This window comes from Cupressus sempervirens, chromosome 3 (assembly GCF_028749045.1).
Source record: "Cupressus sempervirens isolate cs-2001-9-10 chromosome 3, ASM2874904v1, whole genome shotgun sequence".
NCBI classification, from domain to species: domain Eukaryota; kingdom Viridiplantae; phylum Streptophyta; class Pinopsida; order Cupressales; family Cupressaceae; genus Cupressus; species Cupressus sempervirens.
The window spans coordinates 930,030,754-930,047,986 of record NC_143120.1 but is presented as its reverse complement, the minus strand read 5'-3'; the positions used below and the strand labels follow the sequence as shown (position 1 = coordinate 930,047,986).

Below are 17,233 nucleotides of genomic sequence, written 5' to 3'. Positions count from 1 at the left end.
TCTGCCTTCAACGCTCATGAGAAAGAATTCCCACTTGAGAACTTCCATCAACTATCATTTAGTGATAACCTTTGAGGCTACCATGGCTACTGCATTCCATCAAAGTGCATATACTACTAGAAAAAGTTTCTCTATCCTTCATTCCTGACCCCCATTTGACTTCTACCTTCTCTAACCAAAGTCAAGGTGAATAGAATATTGTCAAAGTAGAAATATTTTGTTTGAAGAAAATATTTATATTGATTAGTCTGCATTTAATCTATAGGTTGGAGATCTTAAAGGAATATGTGGACTTTTAATGGTCCAGATACATGTGTTACATACAAAATTTGGTGTCTTAGACATGTCATATGGAGGTGGAACATGCAAGTTCTTTAACTTAGGAACCATGCTATGGGTGGCATTTTCTTAATGCATGGTGATATTCTTTCTTTTAATATTTTATGAATGCATCATTAGTTATCTATTGCTTGTTGTGAGAGAAATTTGTTATGTTGGTAAGAGTTGATATTTTGGCATCTACAATCTTGGCTCTTCTATATATTTCTTTACTTGACTAATCTGAGTTTTTCATATTATGCAGCCAACACAGCACTTATATATCATCATGGCAAGCTACTTGCACTTTCAGAGACAGATAAGCCTTGTAATACTTTCTCTTTCTTCCCTCTGTTGTTACAATATTTCTAATTGGTTAAGCCAGGGAATAGAACCTATTCAATCTGGTGATCCTCTGAATATAATAAAAGTGATTGAATAAAATTTTAATACCTAGTGCTAGGTCTTATTACCATATAATAGTGCATAAAACACACAATGGTGAAATATTCAAAATTTGAAATCATATATGGATATAGCTTGAAATCTATTTTTAATTCCTTAATCTCCACAAATGATGCCATTTATAGTAGTATGTGAAAATCTTTCTATTTTATTCTATCTTTATACTAATTTAACCAAAAATCAAATATTCTAGAAAACCATCTATACTTAAAAGCATATTTATCACTTATAAGGATGAGATTGAAGATTAGGCCAATTGACTAGTGAAAATTATAGTTAAGACTTATTTGGCTAAATAAAAGATTTCACTTAATCACTACAGTGATGTACAAGATAGATTAAGTCAAAGCACTTTGAACTCAAACAAATTCACACTGAACCTATGCATAGGATCCTATCTGACCTAAAACTTTAATAGTGAAGTACCAAGAAACTACCAACATGAATGGGATTCTTCATCAATAGTTTTTCTACTATCATATTTGCTACCCTGTTGATTCTTTTTCTTTTTCTCATTTCGCAATAGGATACAATAGATAAGAAACTATTTAGTGTTTCAGGGAAGGAAAAGTAATCCTATATTGAACTCATTTCTTATTTTCTCCTTTGCAGATGCTCTTCGAGTCTTTGAAGATGGAGATTTGCAGACTCTTGGATTTATGGATTATGATGAGAAATTAACTCATTCATTCACTGCACACCCAAAGATTGATCCAAATACAAGTAGCAGAACAAGTTTTTTTTTTATAGTTAAAACTTGATGCAGTTAAGAATGTTCAAGTAAGCTATAGGTTATTTTAGAACAAAAAAGAAGAATCAAATAACTATAATGCACAGCCAAAGCTTGATCCAATCACAATAGTAGAACACGTTTGGATTTTATAGTTAATGTAATTACTCATAAAGGATGTTTGAGAAAGCTATAGACTGCTTTAAAATATAGATTTATGTGCCTAATCACTTTTTCCATTATGTGCAGGAGAAATGTTTACATTTGGCTACCAACATACTCCTCCCTATGCTACTTATCGAGTTGTCACAAAGGAGGGAATAAAGTTTGATCCAATTCCCATAACGCTTTCAAAGCCTGTCACGATGCATGACTTTGCAATAACTGATAACTATGCAATTTTCATCAATCTTCCTCTCTATTTTGCCCCAAAGGTATTTTTATTTCAGAGTAGTCTTATATAATTGCCTTGTTGTTTGAAGAGTATGGAGAAGTTATTGGAAACTATTTGAAATCAAATAATTCAAGTGTATGAATCATGTATTTAAAGCCTTAGAACTTCAGATCCTTTTTGTTCTTCATAAAGAAAATATAGGATAGAGGTTGTCTATACATCTCTCCAGAATAAATCAAATTGCTCAATTTTACTTGTTGCTATCTCAGGATATGCTGAAGGATGGCAAATTCATTATTTCTTATGATACTACAATGAAAGCACATTTTCGTATATTGCCTCGATATGCCAAAAATGATCTTCAGATGAGATGGTTTGAGCTACCAAACTGCTACATCTTTCATAATGGTAATGTTAAGACATAAGCATAATATTTTAGTATTGTCTTGATAACTTATAGACCAGTTTGCCTTAAGTTTCCTTCAAGACTCATTTTTCTCTTTTACAACTAGTAGTGGATAAGTTCGTATTAGTATTATCAGTTTTATGATTACTCTACATAGGCTAGTCAATCACTCTGAAAACAAGCTGAGATATCTCTTAGGAGTCTTATATATCTTTGATTTTGCCTCCATTTCTGGTTGATCTTATTGCCTTGGACTTAAGGTTGATTGGGAAATCTCTAATTCTACTCTATGACTAAAAATGCATGCAGAAAACAACATTATGTATATAGTACTACACTAGATTCAGTAGCTAAGGTCAAGGGACTCACAAAGTTTGATCTTCAAGCAGAACCTGAGGTGAGAAAGTTTCATATTGAAGTTGGAGGCAGTGTGATAGGGGTTTTTGACTTTGGAATTGGAAGATTTGGTTCTAAGGCAATATTTATACCTACGGATTCTAGGTTAGATCTAGAGGAGGACAATGGTTACTTGATCTATTTTGTTCATGATGACAAAATTGGGTATGGTTCTAGCTTATACTCAATTTTTTTGAGTCCCAAGTTGTCTTATATTTTTTTCTAGATATGATAAGAAGAAACTTATATTTATGTGAAGGCTATTGTCTCTCAAATACATGATGAGTAGGTTGTCTAGTACATGCCACTATTTCAAGAGATATAGTCTTTAACAAAATGGCTCAGAATAATAACAATACCATACCCATTACTAAAACTACGATCGGGATAAATCATAGTATTTACTATTAATCACTATATTAGCTTGTGACATGTCAGGAAAAAATTGATTATGATAGAGAAATCAGCAGTTATGAGATGATCAATCAAGAGGAAACAGTTGAGAGCTTAGAGTGATACAATTTTCAAATGATCATATGAAATGAAATGGGTGTGCAAGTAGAAAGAAACTAGAAAGGCATTGTGTATAGATGAAGGCATGGAATAGATGGTTTTGGAGCACTCAACACAGACACTCAGCATTCAGTACATATCATCATTCGAGATCAAATGGGTGTGTGGGATTATATGCATAGTGAACAATAAAGGAGGGAATTCAACCCTACCTAAGGCTCATACTTGTTGAGGTCCACTTCAACAATGGAAAGTTGTTAATATGATCATGAATCAACTAGCTTTTAAACCTAGTTTAAAAGTACACTACTGTGCAAAGTCTGAAAAGAGTGAAAATGTAACTATTTATACATTGTTGATTGTAGAAATTACTGTGGTTTTGTCTTTTCTAATTTTATTTTCCTTGCAGGTTCTTGAGATAAATTTGGTTACTTTCCCTAATGTTGCTAATGCTATCTTGGCAAATGGAATTTTTAGTCACTATGACTGTCCTCGTATAGCATAGTTGTGTGAGAAAGTTGGTTTATATATGTGCGCACTTCAAGTAGGTGATTCGTTGGGAGTACACTAATTGAGGTTTAATATAGATTGAATATTTTGTTTGAAATATTGTCTATATGAATTTTTGTGGAAATATTGTTTAGGTTTACTCCATTTTTCCTTATGTCAAATGATTTCTTAGGAGAGGAGGAGGATGAGTATTTTAAAATTGCTTAAGAGCATTATTTGCTTGAGAAAATTTAATTTTTGCACAATGGTGTCTTTTATTTTCATGTAATTATGAATTTTATTACCAACATGTGAATACTATTCTGTTGATGTAGAGAGAGTGCTAATGAATATAGCGATGATGACGATATCAGCTGGAAGGTTTGGAGGGCAGGAGCTAAGTGTTTGTCTGTTGTGATAACATCTCGTCCAGAAATGCTATTAAAGTTGTATGAGGAGGCATGTGCTCTGAACCTTTCTCAATTGTTGTTGGGAAATATTTATCATTTTCATAAAAGTTGACTCTATTTGTCCTATACATTTGCCATGTTTTTTGACCTTTGTGTGCCCAATAATTTTGGCTTAGTGTCTCTTCGAAGTTTATGGTTTACTTCCAAAGAGTGACAAGAATGGCCCTTTGTCTTTGATAGAGTCAAGAGGATACATAAATTCCATTCTCTTGGCATAACACTAACCTGCTAATGTTATGCACAAATAAGAATAAATTGAGTTTGAAATGATATATATCAGTTGTTATCTAATTTCAAAATGTGGTTAGCTTTAGGAATTCTTTTATAAGATGTTATATGAAATGATTGCTAGCTAACACTTGCCAAGGAAACATAACTTGCTTCTTCCCACAGTGAATTATGCTCAAGGTTTTGGCATTGTGAAGTGTAGCCCAGTTCTTTATGTGCCAATGGCAATACTAAGAATGCTAAGAGATGTCATGGTTACTCTCGTTGATGTTATTTCTTTGTTGATAAATATATCTATTGCATTTTCCTTGGTTTTTTAAATGGGAAGTAATCTAAGGGGAGAACACTTCTTTATTTTTCCCAGTAAGAGTTTTTATAAATATAAAATGATAGCATTATTTAGACTTGCACAATACACCAAATTTTTCTTTGCTTCAATTATATATTGAACACAACAATTTTGTGATATCCCTATTAATATGTTAACAGTATTGAGATGAATCTTTTTCATTCATTAATTTCTCAGAGAGATTAATAGTCTCATTTGGCATGCGAATGAGTTCTAAGGTTGCATGGAATCTATTTTGCAGGCTTGCCCAAGGCTGATAGAGAGGTTCAAAGAGAGAGAAGAAAATGTTAAAGTATTAACATTTTTCTTTCATTTTTGTTTAGGTGAATGATACCATTATTTTTCACTTTATGATTTCAACCTCTTGTTAATATTGTTGCAGATGGATGTGTTCAATGCCTTCATCAAGTTGCTATGCCAAACTGGGAATGTGACTAAAGCATCAGGGGATGCCTGACATTCAAGGCAAGTAGTTAATGAAATATGTAGCCAAGATGTTTTGTAATGCTACATATTTTTTTGAGATGGTATCCTATTAAAGGTTTGTTGGCTACCTTGTGCATGGTAGTTTGACTTCCAACTATGTTATTTTAAAGATAGACGTACTGTTTACAGAGAAATGTCTGTTGATGCTATCTTTAATTTTATGTTGTTAGTTATCAATGCCTTTGTAAGTTGTGGAGAACATTAGATGAAATTACTGAGAATTAATAACATTATTAATCTTTGTATAATCTTGATAAAGCTAATACTTTGGTTACCTTTTCGAAAGCTCTAACAAGAAATTATGACGTCAGCTCACTGGGATTGTGTACCTCAGAATAGGAATATCTCTCTGAATGTGAAGCTTATTTTGTACTGGCGACTGGTGGGTTAGGTATAATTTTTGCATAGTACCACTTAAATCTTAAAGAACTACTCATTTAATCTATACTTCTCTTTTCAATTTTTTATGCTTACTAGATATTTCCTTGTTCAATTGCTACCAATTACCGTCAATTTTTAGAGTAGCCTTACAGAGATGAGCTATGCTGAGAGATCAGCTCTGCAATGTGGATAGGCACCTTTTAAATGTCAATGTCTTGTATCTACATGTAATGCCTTTAGAGATGTCTATCTATTTATTTTGAGCCTTCTACTTGGTAATTATCATAGTTACCTGAGGTGGGAGACATTGGGTACAAAAAATGGGTATGGAATGGGGATTGCATTTAAAACTATGAATTTTTAAAAATTCTAGCTTAATAATTGGCAGTACTGAGAAATGTTGGAAAAACTTAGGAAAGCTTCACCTTCACCTACAAGACCTTAGAAAATGTAACTTTAATCTGCTAGGAAGCTAGTTTGTCACATCTTCCTGTTTAACATTTTAAGTAGAGGGTTCAAAAAAATGAAAATATTGTTTTTTGATTTAGAATAAAGAATGCATAATAGATGAATATACCAATTGTTTTAAGAAATTACTCTTGATTTGAATGTGAAAGTTTGCTCTCTCCCCTTTTATCGTTATAAATGAGGGGTTATGTTGGGCACTATCTAAAATGTGAGGCAAGTTGAACCTTAAAAGCATGCACTTATTGATATGATAAGTTGGAGAAATGCACATGGGTGAGATAGACCTCCTTGGTTCTTTGAGTGCCATCACAATTTACCGTGTTTGTCAAAATTTTCCCTAAAAAAAATTTGCCCAAATACTTCAATCTATGTAGCTTCATACTTTGGAGCAAGTGTCAGATAGGGATTGTCCCACTCTCCCCATATTCCGTATCTCCTAAATGATTTCCTTTGAGCATCAACAGTTTTCTTGGCAAATTGAGCAACTTTCTTTCTTAGTTTCAAGGGTGTGAGCTCTTTCCTTGCCTCTTTGTCTATGGACTGTAGAACTTTGAGCTCAAGCAGCTTATAATAGTTTTACCTTGAGATATGTATGCACTACTGCCATGATGGAAACCTTCTCTCCAAATGAATAATTTCCCAGTCCATAGCCCACAACAAAGATGAAGACCGTCGATGAAATCAATCGCTATGATTTCTGAATCTAATTGTATAACTTTTTTTCATCAACATTTTGGATCACACACTGTGATCCATCATCAAGGTTTTTGTTTGTTAGAAGTTTTTTGGATGTTCCTCAAATGATACCATTGGTTCAAATTCATTTGACAAGAAATCAAAGGACTATTTTCCAAGAATCAGTTCTCTATGGCTTTAATGTAGGAGGAAAGCTTACCAACCTCAATGGCTTGTAAATTGCAGCATGTTGGCTGTTATGATTCAATTCCTCCGTTAGTGTTCTATGACTCCTGCCTCACTCAATTCTTAGAGGAGATATTGTATTGAGCTGGATGAATGTGGCATTCATCCAACTAGTTCATATTGCCCCAGGCCATGGCCAAGAAGATTTTTTGACTGGCATGAAATATAAGCTTCTAGTACTATATCCTATAGATGATAATGGCAAGTCTACTGAAGAAACTGGTCAACTTGCTGGTTTGGATGTCTTGGGTGATGGAAATGTGGCAATTGTCAAGAGCTTAGATGAACACTCATGTCTTATCATGGAAGAAGCATACAAAAATAAATATCCATAAACTTGCCATTATCATCTATAGGATACAGTACTAGAAGCTTATATTTCATGCCAGTCAAAAAAAAATTGTACCCAGGTGTTGGTCAAAATTTAGACCAACACCTGTCAATTTTTTACCATCATGGTCAAAATTTTGACCAACACCTGGCAATTTTCGACCATCATTGGTAAAAATTTTGACCAATGATGGTAAAAAATTGCCAAGTGTTGGTCGAAATTTAGACCAACATCTGGGTGGAAATTGCACCATGACAACACACAGTTTTCAACCAACCAGATTTTCATCAAAATTTCAAGCGAAATAATTATGACCAATGGGTTGGTCGAATTTGGTCAAAATTTGGTCAAAAACTAGGTCAAAATTTTGACCAATAATGGTAAAAAATGACTTCAAATGTACTAGTGGCAAGACAGTCAAATGGTTGATTGCGTCACTAATTTTCCCACTCCTTAACCTATGCAACTTGAAAGGATCTTGGATACCAAAGTGTTGAAAAAGACAAGAAAGGGAGTCTAAAATAATACCTAATTAAGTGGGAAGGCTTGCTTGATGTTGAATCCACTTCGATGAGTGAATTGGACATCATTAAGCATGGAAAAACAATAGTTGAACTAGCAACTCATGGGACATGAGTTCTTTTGTACCCCAAGAGCATGGTGCAGGAATAAAAGGTAAATAAGGGGTCAAATTAGTTAATTTTAATTTTTTTTGTGTAATAAGCTCTAAGGGAAACAAACCTAGATAGGTTGAGCCTAAAGACTTTAATAGTAATGTTTGATAGGTTGGTGAACCCATTTGGAGGCCAAAAGAGCACGTTGTGCTTGTTTGTTCAAGTTACTCTAGGTCAGTCAACCATGGTCAATGATTGGTCAAAGGTTAAATCAAGAATGAATTTGGTAATTTCTGCTCATATTTAGCCTTTAGGAATGATATGTATTCATTTCATGCATAGTTGGAGTCAATCAAAAGTTGCAAAATTGCAACTTTTGCATTTTTCTTACAAAATATGCCAAAAATGTATAACCAATTAAAACTTTGGTTGGAGAAATTTCAAAATGACCTAGGGAGAGGCATAAAGGTTGTAGATCACCAATTTTGGGGGTTAGAGAATCAAAGGAGCAAGTTTTTGGAGCATTTTCTTATTTTTTAGTGTGTTGATCTGTACTTTTACCAAACAAATTTTGGGTTTTTGTGATGAACTAATTGAAACCAGTCTTATACATACTCTTACATGTCTAATACATTGATTTGAATGAGTACAATAGATTTTTTTGAACATTTGCATTCATTTTCTTTATTTTGTTAGTTTTAAGCAAGTAAGGGTTTTGATGCATTTTAATGGATTCCTAGCAATCCACAGTCTCTACCTGATCATGGATTTTTGAATAGCTAGGAATAGGTATAATGTGATTGTAAATAAGAGCTCCAACCTTTAATCCATGGCTGTGATGCTAAAATGGTGAATTATGGGCTGAATAAGTGGTTTGTTGAGCCATTCCAAGAGAAGAAAATGTGCCTAGAGCAACCTCGTGAATGGAAAGACAAGATTTGGCACCTTAAGTGAAAACTAGAGACGAGGAAAGGTTTGAACTTGGTTTGAAGTTTTAAGGAGAAGATTTCACTATTGAATTAAGTGGACAAAGATTAAAGCCCTAGTTTTAGGCCTAGAAAGGAGGGTTTTGTGTTTAGGGCACTTTTGTACGGAACCCAGATGGGATTCTTTGTAATCTAAAATTTCTTCCAAAAGGGTATCTGAATATCAATATTATTTGGGGCCTTGTTCAGATAAAATTGGAGAAAATTGTAAAATACCAGTTTTAAAGGCTTAATTCCACTAGACTGGTTTCAACAAAACAAGAAGTTGATAAGAAAAAAGTAGGGGTGTGGGGATGTTGGAAAGCCATTGGGCATCTAGGTAGCCTATAGAGTGGATTGTGTGGGTTAAGAATTGAAGAGTTCCTTCTTTTGGGAGAAGAAGGACCTAGGTAGGAATCTTTGAAAGATCCTATTCAAAAAAAATCTTTGGAAGATTGAGTTAACCCAAGTCAATTTCATTATTGAAGTTTGGAGAACACCCAAAGCCTTACTGCATCACATGCACTACTTGCTCGACACCTGAATCACTCGACATATACTATATGCTCAGCACTTGAGTGACTCGGCACATGAGTGACTCAACACTCACTATTTACTCAACATGCTCTAACTTATATGTTGTGCTTGACATATGTTACTTGTTTGGCATGAACTAAGTAAATGACTTAAGTGTATAGACACTCATTTGTCAAAACTAATATGAGATTAACACATTGCCTCTAATATTTTCTCAAGCTGCTAAACTTCTAGCGTGAGAACCAAATGCTCTGATACTAGTTGTTAGAAATATAAGGTAGGTTATTGAGAGGGGAGGGGTGAATCAAGAACCAATAAAAATTTAAACTCAATTTACCAATTAATCCTTCATATATTATCCTAATCTAATTGCATGCATGAAAGAATGACAATAGTTGCATTCATAACCTTTTGACACAAGACATGGTGAACCAGAAACCTTCCAAATAGAAAGTAAAATTGGGGTGGGGATGATACCCATAAGCTTTAGTACCACAATATAAAGTTGGCCTATTAAGGCTTACAATTGACCACTTCCAGATTTCATTGTCTTTTTCTTCTATCTCTTCTTTGGCTTTGTCCTTTTGTTCCATGACTTCACACATTCTGTTTGATTGGATTTCTTGCTCTCTTTTCAACTTTCTAACTTCTCCTTGAAGAATGAGATTCTTCTTGAGTAGGTCTTTGATTCTTGCATCAGCTTCATCTAAATTTCTTTCTTGGCATAAGTCAGCAGTTATTCCTTCAACGTAGAGATTTTCATCCATTTGTGTTGCAAGATCCTTCCTTCTTTGCAAGGATTGAGAGATTTTCTCCTTTTCTTTCTTGAATTGTCCAATAGCTAATTCCCAATCCAAATTTTCATTCTCAATAGTCTTTTCTAGCATGTATACCTCCATTGCCTTTGATCTTTTCTCAAGCTACTAAACTTCTGATGTGAGAACCAAATGCTTAGATGCCAATTATTGGAAATATAAGGTAGGCTAGGTTATTGAGAGGGGAGGGGTGAATCAGGAACCAGTAAAACTTTAAACTCAATTAACCAATTAATCCTTTGTATATTATTTTGATCTAATTGCATGCATGAACGAATGAAAGCAATAACATTCATAACACTTTGACACAAGATATGGTGCCCCAAAAACCTTCCAAATAGAAAGTAAAATTGAGGTGGGGATGATACTCACAAGCTTTAGTACTGCAGTATAAAGTTGGCCTGTTAAGGGTTACAATTGACCACTTCTAGTGATCTGTCTTGTTAGGAGCAATAAAGACTATTAGGTCCACCTTGTTAAAGGATTTACAAATATACAGTGAAATGTGTACTCCATTAGGACATTTAGCAAAAGATTCTTAAGTCCACTTGGTTAAAATATTTGACTAAAGCACCTATTAGGATGAATCAGTGGCTGATCTATGATCTATAATTTTGATTTGTTGAATGAGATTCCTTGAATTGAAATGACCACCTTACTATAACAGATAAGTCTCTACTATACCATATACTACTTGTAGCGTTCTTCAATTCGCACTCATCTACTTCTTACCTCTTCACATACTCATTACTTAATATATTTGGATATAATGCAATACATTACATATATACCAATCCACTTAATTACTCTCTAGAGTTAGCTACAATACCAAATTCATCATAATTCACAAAGTCAACCCATTGTTGTAACTCGGGTTCTAAAGACAACTCAGTGATGTTATAACATTCGACAAACACTGTCAAGAGTTGGAAAACTCTAGCACTCAGTTGAAGTTGAAGCTCAGTCCATATTGATCACTTTGAGTAGCACGAACTCAGTTAGCATTGTAAGACTTGATGAACACTGAGAAACTCAGTAGATACTGAATCACTCGGTTGACACTACATGACTTGGTCAACACTGAATTTTTTTTGTTAACACTGCAAGCTCGGTAGACACTAACATACTTGGCTAACACTATAGAGCTCGGTTAACACTAAGATCTTCATCACATCTATTGGAAAGCTCGGTAGTCCTTTGAAGCTTGGTAGACATTGTAGAACTTGACAAGCATTGCAATCTGACTATTTAGCTCGGTAGCAACTGAAACACTTGGTTATCACTGCTAGATGAATGATAAGCTTGGTAGCAACTATAGAGCTTGGTAGCAATGGAACCAACCGACTAAGTGTTAAGTCACTAATAGATAAATTGATCTTAATGTCAACACATCTTACCTAACCAATTCCTTCTATAGATTTCACTAACAAACTTATTGCCTTCCTTAGAATCTTCTAGAGTAATCCAAATTTGCACTTGACATTGTGCCACAATTGATTTAAACAAAATTGTTCTCTATTGTCGAGTTGTGTTCTTCCTTTACCAAACAATCCCATCTACATTTTCTACCAACCAATGTAATTGACTTGTGCATCTTTCCAATTCTTCATCAAATCATGTAAAATAATCAAACCAATATTACCTTGTCAAGGACTAATTCATCAATTATCCATTGAAGCTCATACACTTATATTACTTCATAATTTCATGTCTTACTTTTACCAACCTTTGGTTTTGTCAACACCACATCCTTCAAATGATTTGACAACCTACATAAATCAATATCTAGCTTATTGACTTTCAATCTAATAGGCTTGACATCAATGACAAAGCAACAATTGATCCAATTCTCCCACATCCTTTCTATGCTCGATTTGCTAACTTCAATCATCATCAATATCAATTTATCAATTGTAGTAACATTTCTCTTTATTTGTCAAAATTTGAAATTCTTTGGAATATGGAAAAAAAAACCTCCACTCGAATGGGCAACCATTGCTCCCTTTCTGTCGTTCCCAACCATTGTAGTTTTGGTTTGCGATCCAGTTTTGCTTCGTGTACCTTTGCTCCCAATTATGTCCCCCTCCTTGAGATGTCTGAAAATGCACCCGTCCTCAATGATTGAAGGCCCATCTGGTTTGCCCTCGATTCCCATTTATCCAAACTTCATGTTTTATAAAAAAATTATTCTTCCTGCCCATTGCTTATCCATTTTGAACATAATTATTTAATATTATTTGTATGAATAATTTATAAAAATAGTAAAACAACCTTCTTAAGAGAATGCTAAGACTACTTGAAAAGAAAAACTAGCAAAACCAATTTAAAATAAAACTATAAAATTTAATAAAATAAATCAATAAAAAAATATATAATTATTATAAATTTTAAAATAATAATTAATAGATTATATTTATTTTTTAAGCCTCAATCACAAAATTAAATAAGTATATAATTACAATAATTTAGATGTATGTGAATTTGAAAGATGATCTTTTGAAGGAAGCTTCTAATTTGAATGTATACTCACAATGTTGTAATTTGCTATATATAAAAACATAGATTACATATCACAAATAATTTTATATAATTTCGATTGTAATTTTAATTTTAAAAATTAAACATTTTTTATAAATCATTTAATTACATCATTTCGATAGTACAGCGGGCCAACAGAAACCCTCGGCTTTGACGCACCACTAACCAAAATTACTATACTGGCTTCATATCGATTGCTATGATCTCTGTCACCCAAAAGACCGATTATGGTAAAACTTCGTACGATGCCTTCAGGCTTCAGCAAGCTCATTGTAATTTCGTTCTTGATCACATTTGAAATTAAAGAGAACTTTGTACCAATGCTCCTCTAGGGACTCTCAATACCAAACCCCTATAAAACTCTTATAGAAATTTAAATTATAATCTTCTTGAGCTCGCTTGTAATGTGAAAAGACGGCGCTGTAAGACAGTCACAGAGCTCTTCCCTCTATTCCGCACAACAATGCTTCAAGTAAGTTCAATTTTCATGTATTAATCTCATGGCTGTTCCAACTGCTGCTCGTTTTGGGTGCTCGATTGTTTTCTGTGTCACGGAATATAAAACCTATATTCACAATTTCTGTTGAATGTTTATTCCGCACCTACAAATGTGTTCCTTTAAAGAAGTTTTTCAATACCTGTAATTTGGGCTCTGATCACTTTGATATGCTCTCCAGTGTCTTTTTCAGCAACAAGCCCTAATGTATGACTTATCCATGTTTCAAAGGGCACTGCTTCTTTCTAAATTTTCATTTTCTAAACGGAAATTGGTTACCTGGGGTTCTCTTTCTTTAAACCTAAAAATGGTGCCTTCAATTTTTGTTCAGACTGCTACTTTCTCTGGGAAAGCAAGGGTAAAGCCTCTGGCCGAAGTCCCAGAGGATGTGAAGCACCAAGCTCAGCAAGTGCTTCAAGATTATCTCTACCAGACAAGGGAATTTAACTTTTGTGATGCCAGAGATATTAGCCTTAATGCCCCATGTTTTATACACAAGCTGGTATCCAGTGTGCGTCGACAGAAGAACGTAACCCCGTCCCTTAAAAAACATTTACTATATAATCCAATTAATGAGTTTGTACCCTTCTTTGAAAGCATTGGTATAAAGCCATGTGATATCCATAGCTTGTTGCCACAATATCAACTGTTTATGAAGGAAAACGAAGCTTTGCTTGCAGCAGTGTCAACTTTGATCAACATTGGATTTCCAAGGCAGAAGCTCGGGAAGCTTTACCAAGAGCACCCAAATATATTCAAGTATTCTTCAAAAGAATTGCAAAAGAAACTGCAATTCTATGAGAATCTTGGAGTCAGTAAGGCTTCTCTTGTGAGAATCATAAGCACTTGCCCGTCAGTTCTTAATGATGATTTGTATAGAAACTTCATGGTAGCTATTATTGGTTTGAATGGTTACCAACTGGAGAAAAGCAGGAATTCTTGTTTGATGGAAACAAATCTGCACAACAGGGATATTATTTCAGAAAACTTGATGCTTTTAGTGGGTATTGGTTGCTCTTGGGCTGAGATAAGAAAGATATTTCATACCAAGAGTGACCTCCTTAACAATGGTTCAGAAGAATTTCTATGCTCTATAATAGAATTTTTGTCAACCTTAGGAGTACAGAAGGAAAATATTTGCAGCTTTGTCATCACTTGTCCCGAAATTCGGAATCCTGAACTAGTCAAATCTACGGAGATAGGTGCTGCAAGTGTTAGACTACACGAGGAGGCAAGAGAGAAAATTGATTTTTGCAGGGGGAACTTGATTAAGCTCCTTGAATGCACAGTTGGAATGATTTCTGAAAAGCAGAAATTTTCTGCATTCATCAAAAAACATCTCAAGAACATGAAGCCACTTACTCCACTTTGCAAAGATGATCCAGTAAATATTCATTTTATGTTATCGGATTGAGTAGATGTACTTCATAAAGCCAGTCCAGAAAATCTACAAAATTCTCAGCTTATGTTATTGGATGGAGTAGATGTAGTTGAGAAACCCAGTCCAGAAAATTTACAAAGCTTAATGATGGAAGGAGGAGATTTAGCTATTAGAAATAAAGACCTAGTTATTGACAGCTGTACACAAAAGGATTCTACAACTGCTCAAGAAATACAAATGTCTGAACATTTACTTAAGCGGATTCCAACTCATACCCTAAACATTTTCTTGAAAGTGGGCTTAGCCAAAAGCTTTGAAAAGATGAATAAAGCTGCCAGGAGGATTAAATGTACATCAGATGAGCTGCAGAAGCGATTCAATTATTTGATTGGACTCGGATTGCCATTTTGTGCTGTTTGTAAGATACTTTGGTGTTCTCCTTCTGTATTCAGCCAAAGTTTGAATTCACTTCAAAAGAAAGCTGATTTTCTATGCATGTCTGTAAGCAACCCACTCCAGTTCCTTGAATCATCTCCATTGTACATGACTCTCAGTCTTGAGCACAGAATCATACCTAGATACAAACTTTATCAATGGCTCAGGGAAAATAATCTTCTGAAGTCGGAGTTCAGTGTCTCTTCCATCTTTTTGTCATCAGAGAAAATCTTCAATAAAAAATATGTAATGCTTCACCCTGAAGGGAGGAACTATTTCAGACAATGCCTGCTTGCATATGAACATGCTTCATCTACTCAAGAAAACCAGTTTAATTTGCTGGATGGAGTAGATGTAGTTGAGAAAGCCAGTCCAGAAAATTTACAAAGCTTAATGATTGAAGGAGGAGATTTATCTATTAGAACGGAAGACCTAGTTATTGACAGGTTTACACAAAATGATTCCGCAACTGTTCAAGAAATACAAATGTTTGAACACTTACTTAGGCGGATTCCAAGGCACAACCTTAACATTTTCTTGAAAGTGGGCTTAGCCAAACGCTTTAAAAAGATGAATGAAGTTGCCAGGAGGATTACATGTACATCAGATAAGCTGCAGGAGCGATTCAATTACTTGATTGGACTTGGATTACCATTTTGTGCTGTTTGTAAGATACTCTGGTTGTCTCCTTCTGTATTCAGCCTAAGTTTGAATTCACTTCAAAAGAAAGCTAATTTTCTTTTCAGGTCTGTAAGCAACCCACTCCAAGTTCTCGAATCATATCCAAGATACTTGACTTACAGTCTTGAGCATAGAATCATTCCCAGATACAAACTTTATAAATGGCTGAGGACAAATAATGTTCTTAAGTCGGAGGTTGTTATCATGTCCATCATGAACCTGTCACACAAAAGCTTTGAGAAAAAATATTTAAAGCTTCATCCTAAAGGGTGCAACTATTTCAGGAAATGCAAGCTTCATCTGCTCAAAAAACATGAAGTTCTAAAGTCTATGAAGGGTTGATTTCAAGGCATGAGCTAAACATTCTTTTCAAAGCAGGCTTGGCAGAAAACCCTGAGCTGATGATTGGAGTAGTCGTTGAGATTTTCTGTTCAGGCTGTGAGTTGCAGGAGTGGTTTGACTATTTTGTGGGACTGGAATTGCTCTCTCTTTTCTTTTGTAAGATCAAATTGAAGTCCACATTTGATTAAAAACAGAGCGGATGTTCTTTACAGGTCTGAACACAATCTGCTAAAGTTTCTAGATTCATCTCCAGAGTTCCTGCACTTCAGTCTTGACCATGGAGTAGTGCCAAGATTCAGAATTATTGAATGTCTAGGGACAAAAAGTGTGCTTAAAAGTCATCTTTTTTTCTCAGTTCCATGATTCAGTTATCGGAGAAAGATTTAGTGCAGTCATTTGTAAATGATTAACACGAGTCGGAAACAATTTCAGGTATCAAAATACAGAGGATGCTGCACCTCCTCAAGGAATGTCAGTATATAGCATCACTATTGATATTTTTTGATAGAGTATGAAAGAAAAGGCATACAGAATATGGAAGCTTGATTGACAAATCATCCAGAGTGCTCCAAAATTGTAAAGGAACTTTTTTAATGAATACCAACCTGCCATCAATTTTTCTCTAGTAGAGCTCCCAGAACACACAATTTGCTCTGTATAAGTTGTTCTGTTGGGAATACACTGATCATGCTCTTACTTTATTCTCTCTAGCAATTTAATGTCTTAGAAATCCACTTAAGTAGATTTCATAGAACTCTAAATTATGTCTCTGAGTCCCAAAATGTTTTGAAGTATTCTCTTAACTTGTTTACGACATTGCAGCATGACCATTAGTCTTAGCTACTGCACTCTATCGCTATAATCAGTTCAAGTTACAGTTTCTTTCATGAGATAATTGGAGGAAATGTTTCTCTCTTAAATCACGATTCGATATCCATGATTTTTCGATTCTGATTTTTATTTGAGTGAATAGCCTTACATATTTTTGCTTGTAGACTTGTAGTCAGACATGTTTCTTCAGTTTCCTAAGTCGGCTCTCTCTTTCCTGGTCAAATAAATTGTAAAATCTTTCAACAATGAAAAC

General features: G+C 34.4%; 2 pseudogenes; both read left to right on the top strand.

Annotated features, from left to right (window-relative positions):
* Positions 1 to 328: 328 nt before the first annotated feature.
* On the top strand, positions 329 to 5,215 carry LOC149569798 (carotenoid 9,10(9',10')-cleavage dioxygenase-like; annotated as a pseudogene).
* Positions 5,216 to 12,964: 7,749 nt separating this feature from the next.
* Positions 12,965 to 16,774, top strand: LOC149569797 (transcription termination factor MTEF18, mitochondrial-like; annotated as a pseudogene).
* Positions 16,775 to 17,233: the final 459 nt, after the last annotated feature.